At 37.8% G+C, this 17,362-nt stretch overlaps 1 protein-coding gene across 6 annotated transcripts in view; it reads left to right on the top strand.

The window, feature by feature from the left end:
* Positions 1–17,362, top strand: part of FNBP1L (formin binding protein 1 like) — a 125,699-nt gene that overhangs the window by 56,193 nt on the left and 52,144 nt on the right. The gene's annotated exons all lie outside the window — the stretch shown is intronic.

Below are 17,362 nucleotides of genomic sequence, written 5' to 3' on the forward strand. Positions count from 1 at the left end.
ATTTAAAGCAGTGTATAGAGGGAAATTTATAGCACTAAATGCCCACAAGAGAAAGCTGGAAAGATCTAAAATTGACACTCTAACATCATAATTAAAAGAAATAGAGAAGCAAGAGCAAACACATTCAAAAGCTAGCAGAAGGGAAGAAATAACTAAGATCAGGGCAGAACTGAAGGAGATAGAGACACAAAAAAATCCTACAAAAAATCAATGAATCCAGGAGTTGGTTTTTTGAAAAGATCAACAAAATTGATAGACCGCTAGCAAGACTAATAAAGAAGAAAAGAGAGAAGAATCAAATAGATGCAATAAAAAATGATGGGATATCACCACCCACCCCACAGAAATACGAACTACCATCAGAGAATACTATAAACACCTCTACGCAAATAAACTAGAATATCTAGAAGAAATGGATAATTTCCTGGAAACTTACACTCTCCCAAGACTAAACCAGGAAGAAGCTGAATCCCTGAATAGACCAATAACAGGCTCTGAAATTGAGGCAATAATTAATAGCCTACCAACCAAAAAAAGTCCTGGACCAGATGGGTTCACAGCTGAATTCTACCAGAGGTACAAGCAGGAGCTGGTACCATTCCTTCTGAAACTATTCCAATCAATAGAGGGAATCCTCCCTAACTCATTTTATGAGGCCAGCATCATCCTGATACCAAAGCCTGGCAGAGACACAACAAAAAAAGAGAATTTTAGACCAATATCCCTGATGAACATCGATGCAGAAATCCTCAATAAAATACTGGCAAACTGGATCTAACAGCACATCAAAAAGCTTATCCACCATGATCAAGTTGGCTGCATCCCTGGGATGCAAGGCTGGTTCAACATACGCAAATCAATAAACATAATCCAGCATATAAACAGAACCAAAGACAAAAACCACCTGATTATCTCAATAGATGCAGAAAAGGCCTTTGACAAAATTCAACAGCCCTTCATGCTAAAAACTCTCAATAAATTTGGTATTGATGGAATGTATCTCAAAACAATAAGAGCTATTTATGACAGACCCACAGCCAATATCATACTGAATGGGCAAAAACTGGAAAAATTCCCTTTGAAAACTGGCACAAGACAGGGATGCCCTCTCTCACCACTCCTATTCAACATAGTGTTGGAAGTTCTGGCTAGGGCAATCAGGCAAGAGAAAGAAATCAAGGGTATTCAGTTAGGAAAAGAAGAAGTCAAATTGTCCCTCTTTGCAGATGACATGATTGTATATTTAGAAAACCCCATTGTCTCAGCCCAAAATCTCCTTAAGCTGATAAGCAACTTCAGCAAAGTCTCAGGATACAAAATTAATGTGCAAAAATCACAAGCATTCTTATACACCAATAACAGACAAACACAGAGCCAAATCATGAATGAACTTCCATTCACAATTGCTTCAAAGAGAATAAAATACCTAGGAATCCAACTTACAAGGGATGTAAAGGACCTCTTCAAGGAGAACTACAAACCACTGCTCACTGAAATAAAAGAGGACACAAACAAATGGAAGAACATACCATGCTCATGGATAGGAAGAATCAATATCGTGAAAATGGCCATACTGCCCAAGGTAATTTATAGATTCAATGCCATCCCCATCAAGCTACCAATGAGTTTCTTCACAGAATTGGAAAAAACTGCTTTAAAGTTCATATGGAACCAAAAAAGAGCCCGCATCTCCAAGACAATCCTAAGTCAAAAGAACAAAGCTGGAGGCATCACGCTACCTGACTTCAAACTATACTACAAGGCTACAGTAACCAAAACAGCATGGTACTGGTACCAAAACAGAGATATAGACCAATGGAACAGAACAGAGCCCTCAGAAATAATACCACACATCTACAGCCATCTGATCTTTGACAAACCTGAGAAAAACAAGAAATGGGGAAAGGATTCCCTATTTAATAAATGGTGCTGGGAAAATTGGCTAGCCATAAGTAGAAAGCTGAAACTGGATCCTTTCCTTACTCCTTATACGAAAATTAATTCAAGATGGATTAGAGACTTAAATGTTAGACCTAATACCATAAAAACCCTAGAAGAAAACCTAGGTAATACCATTCAGGACATAGGCATGGGCAAGGACTTCATGTCTAAAACACCAAAAGCAACGGCAACAAAAGCCAGAATTGACAAATGGGATCTAATTAAACTAAAGAGCTTCTGCACAGCAAAAGAAACTACCATCAGAGTGAACAGGCAACCTACAGAATGGGAGAAAATGTTTGCAATCTACTCATCAGACAAAGGGCTAATATCCAGAACCTACAAAGAACTCAAACAAATTTACAAGGAAAAATCAAAAACCCCATCAAAAAGTGGGCAAAGGATATGAACAGACATTTCTCAAAAGACGACATTCATACAGCCAACAGACACATGAAAAAATGCTCATCATCACTTGCCATCAGAGAAATGCAAATCAAAACCACAATGAGATACCATCTCACACCAGTTAGAATGGCAGTCATTAAAAAGTCAGGAAACAACAGGTGCTGGAGAGGATGTGGAGAAATAGGAACACTTTTACACTCTTGGTGGGATTGTAAACTAGTTCAACCATTATGGAGAACAGTATGGCGATTCCTCAAGGATCTAGAACTAGAAGTACCATATGGCCCAGCCATCCCATTACTGGGTATATACCCAAAGGATTATAAATCATGCTGCTATAAAGACACATGCACACGTATGTTTATTGCGGCACTGCTCACAATAGCAAAGACTTGGAATCAACCCAAATGTGCATCAGTGACAGACTGGATAAAGAAAATGTGGCACATATACACCATGGAATACTATGCAGCCATAAAAAAGGATGAGTTTGTGTCCTTTGTAGGGACATGGATGCAGCTGGAAACCATCATTCTCAGCAAACTATCGCAAGAACAGAAAACCAAACACTGCGTGTTCCCACTCATAGGTGGGAACTGAACAATGAGATCACTTGGACTTGGGAAGGGGAACATCACACACCGGGGCCTATCACTGGGAGGGGTGAGGGGGGAAGGATTGCATTGGGAGTTATACCTGATGTAAATGATGAGTTGATGGGTGCTGACGAGTTGGTGGGTGCAGCACACCAACATGGCACAAGTATACATATGTAACAAACCTGCACGTTATGCACATGTACCCTAGAACTTAAAGTATAATAAAAAAAAAAAATAGTGCATGTAACCAACTGACTGGATGCAGGGATGGAATAGACTAGAGTCACAAATAGCTTGCTTATAATATTTTTATAATGATAAACACTTATGATATTTACTGAATAATGACATTATGCTAATTTCCTATTCCATCGTCTTCCTGTTTTTTAAACAAGGTATTTTCCACATGAGAATATAAACAGGGAGCCTATTAGTATATTAATAATCACAGTGATGATGTTTCATCTGTCCAAAAGTTAATGATCTGGGAACCTTACCTCTCTAGAATCTAGAAGAGCTTGAAATGGCCTCTGAGAGATTCAGATAGCAACTACCAGATGTATTCTTGTGTGACAAATAAAAATTTTATTTAAATTTTAATTTGATCTCAATTTTAGCACATTAAATTCTCAGATTTCTATTGGAAAATTCTCAGTTTTTCCAATAGAAATGAATGAGAAAAAATGCTCTAGGTAATACAGTGACGGCAGTGTGAAGGAACAAACAATAAAGGAAAAAGTTTAAAAATTATAAAAATAGATGAAATTTAATGCAGGAGTGCCCTAGTTCATTTTGTGTTGCCATAACAGAATGCCTGAGTCTGAGTAATTTATAAAGAAAAGAGGTTTATTTAACTAATGGTTGTACAGGTTGGTGAGTTGAAAGGCATGCCCCCAGCTCCTGGCGCAGGGTTTTGTTGGGTCAAAGGGGAAGCGTGGATGTATGAAGAGAGAAGGAAAACCTGAAGGAGTACTGGCTTTTAAAAAACCCACTCTCAAAAAGTGATCCAGTCTTATTAGAGTGAGAACACAACTCACTGCCAAAAATGACACCAAACCACTATCCATGAGGGCGGATCCCTCATGATCCAAACACCTCCCATTAGGCATTGTCTCCTAACACCACCACTTTGGGGATCAGATTTCAACATGAGTTTTGGTTGGGGTCAAACAAACCATATCCAAACCATAGTGAAAAGTGAACCTACTTCTAATGCCCCAAGAGAATCACTGTATTAGACAGAGTGAAAAAGTAAATACTGGTAAGAATGATCCTGGGCCCTCAAGAAAAGAATCAGATTATTTTAAAGAAGGCAGAGAATATAATAGTGTATCTCAAAATGTTTAAAAAGTCCAATCTGTCCTTTAATCTAGCATTTTCATTTCTAAACTTCCCTGCAGAAAAACACAAGTGTGCAAAGGTGTTTGCACAAAACTCTTCATTGCAGGGGGAAAAAAAAAAGTTTCTGGTTGTAAAAGTGCCTGTCAGTAGAAGAAGGATGAAAAAGACTGTGGTAGATTAAGTTTAAAAAAAATCAGGTTTACCAACATTTTAAAACTTAAAAGCCTTATTCATCAGGTTGAATGATGAATGTACAGTAAGAACTGAATGTACAGTAACATCATTTTATTGCTTACTTGTGTTTGTACATACAGTATTGTATAAAATTTGTATGTATTCTGAAGCGGTCTAGAAGAATACACCCATATTATGTTACAATGATACCCTTGTGGAATGAGAGTAGGGAATGATAAGGGAAGGAACTTTTTATTTCATACACTTTTGAATTGTAGTCTTTTCAATGATTGTGTGTTACTTTTGTAATTTAAAACACTTGTTATTAAGAAGAGGATATGCTTCAAAAGAGATTCCTATCACAAATTATAAAATAAAAATTGATAACTTATAAGACAAAACTTCAATAATCTGGAATATTTAACTGCCCAAGACTACTTAGACCTCAAAGCTTTTGAGATGGCCAGGGTTTCGCTAGTGTAACAGGACTCATCTAATCAAATGGCAGACTCGTTTGCCTTCTCTCTGTTCTGAGGCTGATAACCATTACAATTTTCACTTACTTGGAAAAAAAGGATTGAGCTCTGATTCATTGAAGCAAGGGTGGCTAGAACCCACAACTTCATGATATGAAAAGTAGAATTTTGTGTTGAGAAAGTAGGTTTTATTATGTACTGATGCTTTAGATAGGTGATTTGAAGGAATGAAGCACACTTAAGGAATTTGGCACATTTCCATTCTAAGGATAATTCTCAATAGCAGTGATTCTCAGCAAGGGTAGAATTATTGGAGTAGTGAGGTATGAGGAGTAATGAAGAGTTGAGAGAAGGCATGTTTAATTTGAAATGATCTACATTGAGATTTGCTGCTTTGGGTGACTACTTGATAAATGATTGGATTATCAGCTGCTGTTTATAGTATGTCTTTTATCCAAAGGGAAGAGGTTTGCCTTGTTTGTTTCCTCCTCTTTAATGGGAAAAATTCTTTTGGTTAACTCCCCATATTTTTGCTAGTGCAGAGGGTAATTTCTTTCATAGTGAGGCAGCACTTTTTTTTTTCTCCTAAATAATAACTATTAAGTCAATTCTCACACTGCTAATGAAGACATACCTGAGACTGGGTAATTTATAAGGGAAAAAGATTTAATTGACTCACAGTTCAGCATGGCTGGGGAGGCCTCAGTAAACTTAATAATCATAGTGGAGGGAGAAGAGTAAGTGCCCAGTGAAGGGGGAATCCCATTATAAAACCATTAGATCTCATGAGAACTAACTCACTGTTATGAGAACAGAATGAGGGAAACTGCTCCCATGATTCAGTTATCTCCACGTGGTCCCTCCCATGACACATGGGGATTATGGGAACTGTAATTCAAGGTGAGATTTGGGTAAGGACACAGCCAAATCATATCAACTATATTCATGTTGTTAAACAATTACATTTTAAATATATTGCAAGATTAAAATTTCTTAATCTTTGGCAGTTCCAGATTGTTTTCTTCTTTTCTCCCTTTACTCTTCTGTTCTTGTGTTTTGATGGTGTTGGTTTAACTTTATTCTGGTGTTTGATACTGATTTTTGGTTTTGGTTTGAGGATGGGAATAAATAGAAAATAAAGCATCTAATTACATTTGGAGACATAGTTACATACAATTGAATCATGTCCATTTTGATTGATGGAAAATGGTTACTTCAGATCACTTGGTGGAGTGTATTTTGTTTGCAAAGATATATGCAACTGAAATCAATCATTCTTTTAATAAACTTATACTATTTTATTTGTATAACAGAGATTAAGATTTCTAAGTAAAAAAAGAAGCCCTATATATGTGATAAGTATGTATCATTTTAGTTTTTTCCTAGTAAAAGTAATTGTATTCAGTTCTATCATAGAGATAGTGCTGTATGAAATTATATTCCCCAGCCTCCACCCCAGAGCATACATAAATTTTTGGTTCAAATGTGGCAGTATGGTATAGTGGAAGAGAATTAGGCTGTAAGACAGGAAGCCATTATTTTGGCCAAAGCAGAAATCTCTGAATTTCTTTTGATCAGAGATTATATTATGTGCATTTCTATACCCCATACTAAGCCTACCTGGTACCTCTGGAACTGGGTGATTAAATATAAGTTGAATGAATAAGTAATGGAATAATCTGTGTTTCAGTTTAGTTTAGAAATTAGGATCTCTGACCACATGCCGAACCTTTGACTGCATAGCAGCTTTCTATTAATACTGGAGTTTGGTGTCATGTACATCATTGTGATGTGGTCAAGTTGGTGTTATGTACATCATTGTGTCTACTAAGAGCAGTCCCAAATATTTCGGGTAGGCTTAGATACAGAGCAATCCAAATACAGCTAGTCTGTCATAAGTGCCTTTTGCCTCCCGCCGTGAGTCGGAAGCCTCCCCAGCTTTGTGGAACTGTAATTCCAATTAAACCTCTTTTTCCTCCCTGTCTCGGGTATGTCTCTATCTCATTTTACTTTTCTCATACCTCTTTATCAGAATTTGGTTTCTATGTCACTCTATTTTGTCTGGCTGAAAGATTTTACATTCTCATCAACAATACCCAAAGCTTCCAGTTACTCCACATCCTTATTTTGCAAGTAGCCAGCCTAATCGGTGTGAGTTTGTTATCTCCCTGTGGTTCTGACTTACTTTTCCCTGATGACTAGTGATCTTTTCATATGCTTGTTGTCCATTTGTGTATCTTTGGAGAAATGTCTTTTCAAGTCAATTTTTAAAAATTGAGTTACTTGGTTTTTTTGTTTTAGAGTTTTAGGAGTTCTTTGTATATTCTGGATTTTAACCCCTTGCCAGATATATGATTTGCAAATTCTTTCTCCCATTCTCTAAGTAGCCTTTTCATTCTCTTGATTGTACCCTTCTATGCATTGAAGTTTTAAATTTTGATGTAGTCAGTTTATCTATTTTTTTTTTTTTGCCTGCTTTTGGTGTCATATCCAAGAAATCATTGCAAAATCGAATATCACAAAGATTTTCTCCTATGTTTTCTTCTCAGTTTCATAGTTTTAGGTCTTTGATGCATCTTGAGTTAATATTTGTATGTGTTATAAGGGTCCAGCTTCATTTTTTTTTTTTTTCGAGACAGAGTCGCACTCTGTCTCCCAGCCTGGAGTGCAGTGGTGCGATCTCGGCTCACTGCAACCTCCGCCTCCTGGGTTCAAACTGTTTGAAACGTTTGTTCCTCGGAGCTGTAAAGAAATAGCACTTGAACATAAAATTTATTTATTTAGTAAGACCATTTTTACTTCCTGCAGAAAGGGTACACTCGTGCCACAAGAGTCACCGAACAAAGAGACAGGGTCATTTATAACCTGACGCATCTACCCTACTGCTGTGTCCAGTTTCCATTAGCTGGAATGGGACCTCACCCTGATTGGTTAGCAACTTACAACTTTTTTTTAAAAAGAGGTAAAGGTAGAGGGGAACAAAGGAAGGAGGAAGTAACTTGTTTCCTGTTGAGAAAGGTAAAAACACTTTTAAATAAGGAAGAGGAACAGGCTATGACCTAATGCTTGCTTGGACCAGTCTGAGCCTGCTAGGGCAAATATTTGGGCTAAATTGTGGGAGCTAAGAACATAAAGTACACTGATTTCCTTATTACAGCTAGCAGGTATTTAAGAATGTTAGCACATGTCTTTAAATAAATTTTGCTTCTAAGAGAAGTTACTATTTATTCCTAATTAGATGGGGAGGAAAGTCTTTGAAGAGGAACCTCTACTTTACTTTTTACAAAATGATTCTCCTGCCTCAGCCTCCGGAGTAGCTGACACTACAGGCACCTGCCACCACGCCTGGTTAATTTTTGTATTTTTAGTAGAGATGGGGTTTCACCATATTGACCAGGCTGGTCTCGAACTCCTGACCTTGTGATCCACCTGCCTTGGCCTCCCAAAGTGCTGGGATTACAGGCATGAGCCGCTGTGCCTGGCCCCGCTTCATTCTTTTGCAATGGATGCCTTTTATGTTTAAGTTATAAGAGAGAAGATTCTTGGCTGAAAGTGATGGAAACTCCAGCTTGAGCTAATTTAAGTATAATGAGAAATTTATTTACAATATAAATTTATTGATTTATTGATTTTAATTTTTTATTGAGTTCAAGAAGTGAAATAGCCATACTGCTAGAAGGCTTGGTCTACAGCTAGGTCACAGAAAATAATAAAGACAGTATCTGAAACACAGCCAAAGCCCTTTGTTGTTTCTTCTTCTTCCTCTTCCTCTTCCTCCTCCTCCCCCTCCCCCTCCTCCCCTCACCTCCCCCTTCTTCCCTCCCCCTCCTCCCCCTGCCTCTCCCCCTCCGTGGCCTCTGGGGTTGGTGGCATTATTCTCTTAGCACAGACTGACTTTCTCCATGTGGCAGGAAATACAGTCACCAACAGTGCCAGTTTTATGTCTTAGAGATTCAGCTCCCATACTGGCCTCAAAGCTGTGTCAGGTCCAAAGTCTTAGAACTTTCAGAAAGGGATCTCGTTGGCCCAGCTATTTCATTTACTATCATTGGGTCACTTAACTGAGCCCACAATTTGGGCCATATGTGTTAATCTGGCAGCTCTTACGTAGGTTAAGAAAAGGGATACTAGTCAGTGAGTCTCAGATCTCTAATACTACCCTTTGCTGGAAGAAACGGTATGATTTATATTCCATTTTGTAAATAAATAGAATATTGATCACCTCTTAAACAGTAATTAGAACTCAGCCTCTCAAATGTTGAAAGTTTGAAAATGTATAGAGGTGATTCTCAGTCTTTTAAGATTTTTGAGATAGTTTACATTCTGGCACTTAGCTGCAAAATGTTTTAATAGAAGTGAATTAATGTTTTGAGAAAGTATTTGGAATATTTTGTAATTTTTACTGAAACTCAAAAGTAAATATAGACATGACAAAACTGGAATGGATAAAAAGATTAGAATCAACAACTTAAATATACATTAAAAAGGGTGATATATTTAATATCACAAATATAACTAATATGTATAGACTGCTATAATCTTTGGAGATGCCCACTAAATTTAGAAACCTTCTCTGACAACTGAAGGAACAACACTAATTTCTTTTGTATCCAAAGTGCATGAAGCCAAAGTACATAGAAAAATATGGATCCACACGCACATTCGCTGTCTCTCTCTCTCTCTGCTCCCTCTCTCCGTCCCTCCCTCCCCTTCCCCCCAAACAATGTACCAGCTTATCTGTGGAATCTATTATAATTTCTGTAATATGTACTGTGTGTATATAAAACTTTGTGTTTCAGTTAACTCCTGATTTATGACAACATACTAAAAACATGTCTCATACATAAACTGCTATCAGTTTGGTGGAGAATCTGGATTTAGAAGAGGGGCGAACAGAAAAAGAGCCTAGGGGAAGTAACGTTAAGGGCAGATTTCTTAAACTAGATGAATTGTCTGAAATATTTTTAGTTTAGGAATGACCTGAATACTTTGCACTTACATATTAAAATTTATTTGAGCTAATAAGCATATTGTGTTAAAACTGCAAAGCAGGGATTTGCGGGACTTACTGAACCATTCATCCCTTTGTATGACTTTTTGTTGACTTTAGACTGTTTTTTCAGAAGGCCCAAATGAGATCAGCTGCTTCGGAAGAATACATTCTTATTGTATATTTTTATTATTAGTTTTATTTATTTATTTATGAGACGGAGTTTCGCTCTTTCTCCCAGGCTGGAGTGAAGTGGCGCGATCTTGGCTCACTGCAACCTCCGCTGCCCAGGTTCAAGCAATTCTCCTGCCTCAGCCTCCCTAGTAGCTGGGATTATAGATGTGCACCACCACATCTGGCTAATTTTTGTATTTTTAGTAGAGATGGAGTTTTGCCATGTTGGCCCGGCTGGTATTGAACTCCTGACCTCAGGTGAGCCACCATGCCTGGCCTAGTTTTATTTTATGAAAGCATTATGTGATCATTATAACATTTAAATTCAAGTCCCTTCCCAGTTCCTCTCCTGAGAAGTGAGTACTATTAATAATTTGGTGTGTTAGCTGGGGCAGTGGCTAACGCCCATAATCCCAGCACTTTGGGAGGTGGATCCAACATGGTGAAACCCCATCTCTACTAAAAATACAAAAAAATTAGCCAGGCGTGGTGACATGTGTCTGTTGTCCGAGCTACCTGGGAGGCTGAGGTGGGAGGATTGCTTGACCCGGGAGGTGGAGGTTTTAGTGAGCCCAGATTGCACCACTGTACTCCAGCCTGGGTGACAGAGTGAGACCCTGTCTTATAATAATTTGGTATGTCTTCTTTCAGAGCATATGTTTTCCTATAAATTTGGATTTGGTGACAAATGAGAAGAACGTCTTGGACAGTGCTGTAGTTTTTCAGGTTGCAGGGTTGACTTGAATGGAGTCTTTAGTGACCTGTGTATGGCATCTGAGGGCTCAGGATATTGGGGTTTGGGATGAGTCACCTATAGATGTGTGAGTTTTACATACAGGGAGGCAAGATGAATTTATTTTTAAAATTGCTTAGGACTACCTTGCATGTTCAAAATACAGAGTTATTTTCTTCCTCTTCCCCTTACTTAACTCTTGTGTTACATGTGCTCTTCCTCCCAGAAGCTAGAGTTCCAATTAGTGTTATTTATGTGATGTTTAAGCTATTAATGACTTCTGTGGTTGCCGTCGGTAGTACTCATAATTCTTTCAAGTATCAGAAGCCTAACTCAGATTGGTTTAAACAAAGAAAGGAATTTACTGGCTTGTTTGAGTGAAAAATTTAGGGATCCAGGCACTTAGAGAAGTGTTTTGGATCTTTCTTCTTGGCTTCGCTTTTCTCTGTGTTGGTTTAATTTCCCAGTAGGCTCTTTTCCCATGGCTTTAAGATTATGTCCTATCAGTTTAACAACTTCAGCAGAAAGAGAGCATGCCTTCCTAAGAATTACAACAGAAATTTTAGGATTGACTTTCATTGGCTAGATTAATGGACCTGGATCAAATGAATACTCCCAGACCTTAATATGTGGTCACCACGACCACAGGTTCATAGGCATGACAGTGGAGGAGCTGTATTTTAGGATATGTTAGGCTATACTAGAATATTAAATTCCAAATCCCAGGGACTAAACATAACTAACTAAACACTTACTTATTAACACTCTTAATCATGTGAAGTCTGTTACAAGTTCAGACAGCTCATGTGGTAACTCAAGGATCCATACTCTTTTCATCTTCATCCCATCATTCAACCTCCACGATTGCTTCAGCAGAGAATAAGGGAGCCCAGAGGGTTGTACACAAGCTCTAAATGCTTCAGCCTGTACTTACAGAGAGGTCATAGCCCAATGCAGAATTGACCACGTGGTTCTACCAAACTGTTAGGGGGCTGGGAAGTGTGTGAAATAACATGGCTTTTTGATGAGCAGAAATGTGTCTCCACAAGCTGTTGCAGAAGAAGGGTAGTCATAGAGGTAGTTAAAATGTGTCCACTACAGACTGGGACCCTAAACAATGTTTAAAATGTTGGTATATAAAAATGTAGTCAATCTTTGAAACTACTCACTCTATGAAATGCTTTTTGCTTAAATTTGACTTATTTAATGCAGTTCATGAGTTTGTGCTTGCAAACCACTGAACTTAAAAGTAATTTCTAGAATACAACCCCATTTATAGGTTGGAGACTGTGCCTGTCATAACCACATTGTTAAATCACCTGGTAATTGCTAAATTCCGTGGATACTTTAGGTACCTGTTTTATTATCTTTGATGAGTTGACTGTTTCTTAGAACAACTTCTTCTTCTTCACCCTCTTCTTTCTCCTCCTCTTCTTTTCCTCTTCTTCTTCCTCTTCCTCTTTTTTTTTTTTCTTTTGAGACAGAGCCTCACTCTGTCGCCCAGGTTGGAGTGCAGTGGCACGATCTCAGCTCACTCCAACCTTCGCCTTCCAGATTCAAGCAATTCTCGTACCTCAACCTCCTGAGTAGCTGAGACTACAGGAGTGCACCACCATGCCTGGCTAATTTTTTTTATTTTTGGTAGACATAGGTTTTCAGCATGTTGGTCAGGCTAGTGTCAAACTCCTGACCTCAAATGATCTGTCTGCCTTGGCCTCCCAAAGTGTCTTGTCTTCTTTTTTTCTTTTTTTTAAGGAACAGGGTCTCACTCTCTTTCCCAGGCTGGAGTGCAGTGGCAATGATCATAGCTCATTGCATCCTCGAACTCCTGGCCCCAAGGGATCCTCCCAGTTTGGCCTCACAAAGCACTGAGATTGCAGGCGTGAGACACCTCACCTGGCGTGTCTGAGAACGTCTTTAAAAAAGAAATCCCTTCTTTTCAATGACAGACTCTTGGGTTTTCTGTTACCCATATGTCTACTCAACTTGGTTGTCTCAGCTTTGTTGTTGTAATGCAAAAGCAGCCATAGACAATACATGCATGAATTAGTGTAGTGCATTCCAATAAAATTTTGTTTTAAAAATAGGTGGTAGGACATAGTTTGTTTACCTCGAATCTTCCTAGCTGTTCGTCCTTATTGTTCTTCTGAAGCAGCTCTTCTTCCTTCCCTGTTAAATTTGTGTTCATAGATGGTCTCTAGCTACCTTTCATTTCATACTTCTTCAGTAGCCTCATTCGCATTCATTATTTTAACCATCTCAGGTGTTGGCATCAGGTTTGAGGCAGGTTTTGGCTTTGTCACTTACTGGCTATTTGACTGTGGGCAAGTCACTTAATATGTCTGAGTCCTGTAAAGTCAGGCTAATAATATCTGCTTGCAGTTGTAAGCATAAGATTATATATAAAGAGTTTAGCATTAAGATTGGCAAATAATACATGGACGACAAATGGTAACTCCTTGTTGTTTCTGTTATTGTCTTTACACGTTTACCCTCATATCTGCATCATGATCCCAGCAGTTTCTTTAGAGTTCTAGTTTTTACTATATATCTCTACTAGGCATTTTTATTTAACTCTTCTATAGTGTCAGTTAAGAAACTTTCAGCTTCACGTAATAGAGTCATTTTATGTAACAAATTTGGAAGTGGCATTCTAGAGCTCAGCAATGATGTCAGGGCATTATCGTACGTCTCTTGGTCTTTCCCCTCATGGTTTCAAGATATTGCAGTAGCGTCCAGCAGTCTGTCCTCCCACATCTGTATACAGAACAATTTTATAAAGTAGTCACAAGACAGGGCTTCTGTTTGTGTGTTTTTTCCTTTTTATTATAAAAATTATTGTTTTAAAAAAGGTAATTAGGAAATAGAATCTGTAGGGATTGAACGTGTTAAGGTGGGGGAAAGTGTAGGATGATTGTCAAATTTTTGGCTTAAATGTCTAGATTCTAGATGGTTGGTAGTGCCACTAATGTAAGAAAAGAGGTATGTAAAAGAAGATTAAGAAGCAGATAAATTTCATTTTAGACTTGTTGAATAGAGGTACCTGTGGCAGATGGACTGCCTATGCAACTGCCACTCCTTCTCCTATAGAAGCTTTACTGAGGTACAATTCATATGCTGTAAGATTCACTTGCTAAAAGCATACACTTGAATGGTTTTTTAGTGTATTTACAGAGTTTTGCAACCATAACCACGATTGAATTTTAGAATATTTTCATCATCCCCAAAAGAAAACCCTGTACCTGTTAGCAGTCATTTCCTTCTCCTCCATGTACTAGCAACCATTATCTATTTTCTGTCTCTGAATTTGCCTATTCTAGTGAATTATTCTGTTCATCATGTTTTCCCCTTCTTCCTTTTTGAGTTCTTTTGTAGAAAGGACTGTAGGTCATGCCCAATTACTAGTTTGCTAACTGTGACTCGTCCCTTTCTTTCTGTCAGTCTAGTATCTGAAGTAATTAATTTATAGCAGATAGTAGCTTTGCTGATATTTGGGTGAATTAGTAAATTAACTCATTCACAACAGTGAGTTTTGATAGTGTTTGGGTAACCAGGATTAATAACCACTGGTCAAGAGTATTTATTCAGAGTTCCTTCATATGACTTTAGAAGGGTCTCTGCTTCGTTCCCCACTTACTTTTCAACCTTAACTATTTGTAATTCTCTAGCTCATATTTGATGTTCCAGCAACATTGAACCCACTTACAGTTCTTAAATGCTCTGTTTTCCCCCACTTCTTTGTCTTTGCTCATTAGATCTTCACTAATGAGCAGAATCCTCCCCCCAGGGGTTTCCAGTTGCCCAATTCCTGTTTATCTCTTTAGGCTCAGTCAGCAAATCAGAAATTTTAGCTTTCTACCCCTGGGGAACCCTCTTTACAGAGCCCTCTATTGTTCTTACCATATTATGTTATATAAGAGTGTCCATATATTTGATTTCTCTAGACCAGAGATCTCTGAACTTTTTATTGCTCACCTGTAAAAAATGTTTGAGCATATGACTGCGCAGTTTGTAAATTATGTACATGTATTAATGTAGTGACATGTTAAATATCTGCAAAGCTTTGAAGGCCGAGAAGGATGACTCACACCTGTAATCCCAGTACTTTGGGAGGCCAAGGCAGGTGGATCACTTGAGGCCAGGAGTTCGAGACCAGCTTGGGTAATGTAGTGAAACCCTGTATCTTTAAAAAGTATATATAGATATTATTAGTCAGGCATGATGGTGTGTGCCTGTAGTCCCAGCTACTTGGTAGGTTGAGGCAGGAGGATCACTTAAGCCCAGGAGTCTGAGGCTACAGTGAGCTATGGTTGCACCCTAGAGTGGTTGAAGTGCTAATGCTTTCATGTTGTCTCTAACTTTACAATCAGTGACAACTATGGGTTTCTTGGTGGTAGGAACTCAATACATGTTGATCTGAACTCTTTTCTCAGTGTCTTGCCTGTTCTTTATCCACCCCTCTCTGGGTGTTAGGTCTTCCTTTTCTTCGTATATCTTTATCATAGCACTTACCATGCTCTATATTACAATTATTGGTGTATACTTGTCTCCTTTCAATAGAGTATAAGTCTCTTGCTCATGGGTCCTCTTTTATTTATGATACTCCTAGTAGTTTGCATGGTGCTTACCACATAATAGACAATTTGTAGAATGAATAAATTGATTCAAGTGGAAGTAATTGATACTAATCTGAGAATAATTAAGACAGTGATTCTTTTATAGTATTGAAAGATAGTAGGGCCACTTACTTTAAAACTGCTTATAGTTTAAAGCAGTGCATCTCAAATTGTTTGTGATGATGGACCAGTTTCTTTTAATTTCCAATCCATTGTGTACTTTTGTAAAATACAGTAAAATATTATATAAATTTTTGTATTGTAAATTTTATATTATAAATATATAAATTTTTGTATTGTATTTTGTATTGTAATATACAGTAAAATACAATAAAAATTAAATACTAGAAATGTGACATAAAAGAGACATACAGAATATAGGCCCTAATTTTTAATTATTAGATTCAAAAGAAATACAGTTAATCCCAACTTCTGTACTTATCTCATTGTAGATTGTTACCAAAGAGTCTATGGACCCTTGCTGGACCCAGGTTGACCATACTTTAAGACTCAGGGTATAAAGCACTTTATATCATTTAATTCTCCTGACTGTATGGAGTAGGTACTGTTTGTACCATTTATAGGAAATGAGGGGACAGAGACAAGTTAGGCACATTGTCCAAGGTCACACAGGTACTACATAAAACAGCCAGGATTCAGGTTGGGCTGGTGGCTCATCCCAGCACTTTGCGAGGCTGAGGCAGGTGGATCACCTGAGGTCAGGAGTCGAGACCAGCCTGGCCAACATGGTGAAACCCTGTCTCTACTAAAAATAAAAAAATCAGCCAGGTGTGGTGGCATGCACCTATAATCCCAGCTATTCAGGAGGCTAAGGCTGGAGAATCGCCTGAACCCAGGAGGCGGAGGTTGCGGTGAGCTGAGATTGCACCACTGCACTCCAGCCTGGGTAACACAGTGAGACTCCATCTCGATAAACAAACAAACAAACAAACAAACCAGGATTCAAACAAAGGTAGTCAGTCCAATCTGGCTCCAAAGTCCATATGCTAGTCTCTTTCTGATTTTGAAAGGATGAAATAAGGTAGCATTCTACTGTAAGAATGTTAAGAACAGACATGGATGAAGGCAAAAATAGTTACAAGTCAGAATGTAATTCATTTGCCTAGAAAAGAGAAGGGTAAGGAGTTACATCATGATTTTCATATAAAAGTAGAGTTATGGAGATGGTGACAAATTGTTGTTTTATCCTTTGAGTCAGCATCTGATTACATTTTACCTTAGTTAGTATTAAAGCCCCCAGTTTGTGAAACAAAAGAAGTGATGATATTTCTTTGAAATGTTTCTTTTTGCCCTGACTCAGTTTCACATACTGAGTGTAATTGTTCCTCAGGGGGTTTGGTTCCCAGACCCATGAGTACCAAAATCCAAAGATGCTCAGTCCCTTGTATAAAACGGCATAACATTTGCCTATAACCTACCCACATTCTCCTCATACTTTAAATCATCTCTAGATTACTTAGACTGCCTAATACAGTGTAAATGCTATGTAAATATTTCTTAGGCTGTATTGGTTTTTAAATTTGTATTACTTTTTATAGCTGTATTGTTATTTACTTATTTGAATATTTTTGACCCATGGTTGAATCTGTGGTTGTGGAACCCTGGAATACAGAGGGCCAACTGTACTTTGTTTCTTCTATTCTTCCTCTTAACTCTTTTCTTATTTGATAGTAACATCAACCAAATTGTTGTGATTACATTCATATGAAAATATAGAAATAACCTTTCTTTCTCCAGATATCAGTATTTTAAGAACAAAATGTAAGTAATGATTACATATTATGATGTTAATGGAGTAGAGACCATATTGCTGTCTTAATTGTTTTATATCATAAAATTCATGATTGAATGAAATTGAAAACTTAGACTATTTCAATTGTAACAACAGT

Source organism: Papio anubis, chromosome 1 (genome assembly GCF_008728515.1).
Source record: "Papio anubis isolate 15944 chromosome 1, Panubis1.0, whole genome shotgun sequence".
NCBI lineage: Eukaryota > Metazoa > Chordata > Mammalia > Primates > Cercopithecidae > Papio > Papio anubis.